The 3,293-nt window shown below is 37.2% G+C and overlaps 1 non-coding gene across 1 annotated transcript; it reads left to right on the top strand.

The window, feature by feature from the left end:
* Window positions 1-2,615: 2,615 nt before the first annotated feature.
* LOC119470322 lies at window positions 2,616-2,728 on the top strand. Its single transcript, XR_005199207.1, has one exon. It is a non-coding gene; the product is annotated as a small nucleolar RNA SNORD23 (small nucleolar RNA).
* Window positions 2,729-3,293: the final 565 nt, after the last annotated feature.

Raw genomic sequence — 3,293 nt, 5'->3', positions numbered from 1 at the left:
GCATATGGGGATTTCTTCTGTTCTCAAATGCTATCAATTCATTCATTCAATTTCTATGCAGAGGGTGAATAGCTACATAGTAATTTCAAAGCCACAGGAGAATGTCAAAGGTGTTTCTTAATCTGTTTTACAAATGATCATAACAGCTGAAAAGGAAGTCAAGGGCAGGAAATCACATTCTCCAACTAGGAATTTATTATCCGTTTAGGTCTCAGAAAAATCTAGCTCAGTGGGGATGATTATATTTTCTTTTATTTTAAATTTAGAAGATTTAGAAATGACACACAAAGAGAAATGTTTAGAGTTATTGTATGAATATTTCACTCTAGTGTGGTTTAGAGAACTGGAAATTTATAAGAGAATACTGCCGTGAGAAGACCCATAAAAATATAGACATGAGAATAGCCAGCTACATTCTGCTATTTTCCTTGAAACATGTTGTGTGTTTCTTATTTACATATTTTAGATGACATGAAGTCAGATACACCCACTCAGTCAAGGCCTTACTTTTCTCACCTATGACTAGAAGCAATAATTCAGAAGCCTATCAGAGAGATGGAGAAGAACATCTTATTTCTGTAATACTGCTCTTTACAGATAAAAGGTATTTTTAGAATATGACATATGCTTAAATATAAACATACCTGCATATTACATGCCTTTTAATATTTGAAAATTGGTAATTCTTTTAACTCTAGGATAAGTATTTTATCTCACAAAATAAAATGAGATTTGTATATTTTTCAAATCCTCTCAATCCTCCGTTTTGCTCCAGCCATTGCTTTCCTAACCAGTTCTGTCTGCACCTGCTTGGATGAATCCTGCACAGGTGGAACCTGACAAAACTTCTCTTGGGCCTACACATTGTACCTACTTATTGCTTTCTGCCCCAGGGCTTCTTCATCAGAGTGGTGTAGGATACCTGTGGGAATTCATCTAACACTCAGGCATATGTAATGAAGGGTTAATACCCAAGAGTCATCCTTGACCAGTGGAAGATGGAATCCAAAGAGTGTGTTACCTTTTTTCCTCTAAAGAGGACAGTTCAGGGACTCATTTCATTGTTTCCCATAATGGCATTAGCACTAGTCACTTGCAGAGGTAGCCAGTGCAATTGGCTTACTGTTCTGTTCTTTTAAACTCTCGCTTTCTCTCACGCTTGCCTTCTGTGATTTCAATTAAAATATCTGCAAACAATCCTTTGTATCAAGCTCTACTTTCAGGGAAACCCAGATTAAAATAGAGATACCAAGAGCAACCTCATAAAGCTATCAGGATGGGATTTTGGAAATAATAAGGACAAATTGTTGATGATGACTGAGATAGATGTAACTCCTAGCTCACAATAGCAACACAATGACAAAGAATCTTGTCTGAGTTGGGCTGCCCTGAGATCCTGTTAGAAGAAGAAGCATGGGCTTGCATTGGAGCTGTGGCAGTTGGATTAAATGGAGCCAAAAGTAATTATAAAATTATGGAGTTGGTTATTTTTATTATTTAGTTTGGAAGGCTTGAAAAATGAAAATAACCCTTTTTAACTCAAGGTATACCTTTAAACCAGAGGCCTTCAATGGTAAGGAAAACCTGTCTCCTGCCACTATGAGGCAGATTGTGCCAAAAAGTATGCATGCCTGTGATTTAATTAAAAGGATGGGAAGCTGCAAAGAAGGATAAGTGCATGATCTCAAAAGTCACTTATATAAAAGACACCTCTTGCAAGGAAAGTAACAAGACTCTCGGTTCAGAGACAGAGACCCTTGGTCCTGAGATGTACAAGCTGAAGAGTCTTGAAATCCCAGATTCCCCAGAATCCTATGAGCCCAAATGAGAAGGACCCTCATTCTTGCTGTCAGAATCATGTTTACCAGTACTGCAAAGACCTCACCTGAGACATACCCACACAAGAGAACTTCTGTCTTTTTAATATCTACGCCTGCTACTCCAAATTGCTGAGGCAAGCTAAGACAATTTACTTTGCTTTTAGTGGAATACACTCAGGTGATTCACTGTTCCATCCATGAATAGTTATGTTACTGTAAAACATCCTGGCATAAAAAGTGTTTCCATGTACACTCTTGCCACGTGATCTGTTGAATCACTAAAAGTCATGACACAAAAATGGAGACTATCAGAAGTTGAACTAGCATGTGAAAATGTCTTGTGGTACTGGCACTATGTGGGTAGCAGAGGAGATGCAAGTTTGAAAGATATCAAAACACAAATTTTGATGAAAATTCTTTCAAATTTTTAAACTTACATATAAAAGAAATTTGATAGAGGTTTTCATGTATTCGATAACAATCCTCAAAAAAACCATAACATTATGAATAAATTATATAACTAACTGAAAGATATATTTCTTATCTACCAATAATAAAAACTATCAATTATGCAGAGAAAACATTTATTTTTCTATTTTCTTTATAGAAAATATTACAAAACTGTCATATGAAGAAGTGGTCAAAGAATATGCAGTCAAAAAAGAGTAACAGTATGATCGATGTGTAGTTGAGCATAAATATGTTTTTATTTTCTTTTATAGGTACAACAGACACTTTTATTGAATTGACTAGCATATTCCTTTTCTTTTTTTATTTTTTAATTTTAAGTTCTGGGGCCCAGTGATGACACCATCCTTGCTCCCCCGTGCCCCCTGCGGGGCTGTGGGCGACACCATGGCTGCCCCCAGGCTGGGCCAGTGGGGCCAATGCCTGGGGGACTGAGGGCACGGGGTGCTGAAAGAAAAAAAAATTAAAAAAAAAAAAAAAAAAAAAAAAAAAATTTTAAGTTCTGGGATACATGTGCAGGACATGCAGGTTAGTTACATAGGTATACGTGTGCCATGGTGGTTTGCTGCTCCTATCCACCTCTCACCTAGGTTTTAAGCCCCACAGGCTTTAGCTATCTTTCGAGATGCTTTCTTTCCCCACATTCCCACTCCCTCACTTATAGGTCCCGGTATGTGTTGTTCTCCTTCTTGTGTCCATGTGTTCTCTTTGTTCAGCCCCCAGTTATGAGTGAGAACATGCAGTGTTTGGTTTTCTGTTCTTGTGTTAGTTTGCTGAGGATGATCGCTTCCAGCTTTATCCATGTCCCTGAAAAGGACATGATCTCATTCCTTTTTGTGACTGTATAGTATTCAATGGTGTATATTTACCAAATTTTCTTTATCCAGTCCATCATTGATGGGCATTTGGGTTGGCTCCATGTCTTTACTATTGTGAATACTGCTGCAATAAACACATATGTGCATGTATATTTATAACAGGATGATTTATATTCCTTTGGGTATA

This window comes from Cebus imitator, unplaced genomic scaffold (assembly GCF_001604975.1).
Source record: "Cebus imitator isolate Cc_AM_T3 unplaced genomic scaffold, Cebus_imitator-1.0 Scaffold27, whole genome shotgun sequence".
NCBI classification, from domain to species: domain Eukaryota; kingdom Metazoa; phylum Chordata; class Mammalia; order Primates; family Cebidae; genus Cebus; species Cebus imitator.
The sequence above is the reverse complement of the archived record's forward strand: the minus strand, read 5'-3'. Positions and strand labels throughout refer to the sequence as shown.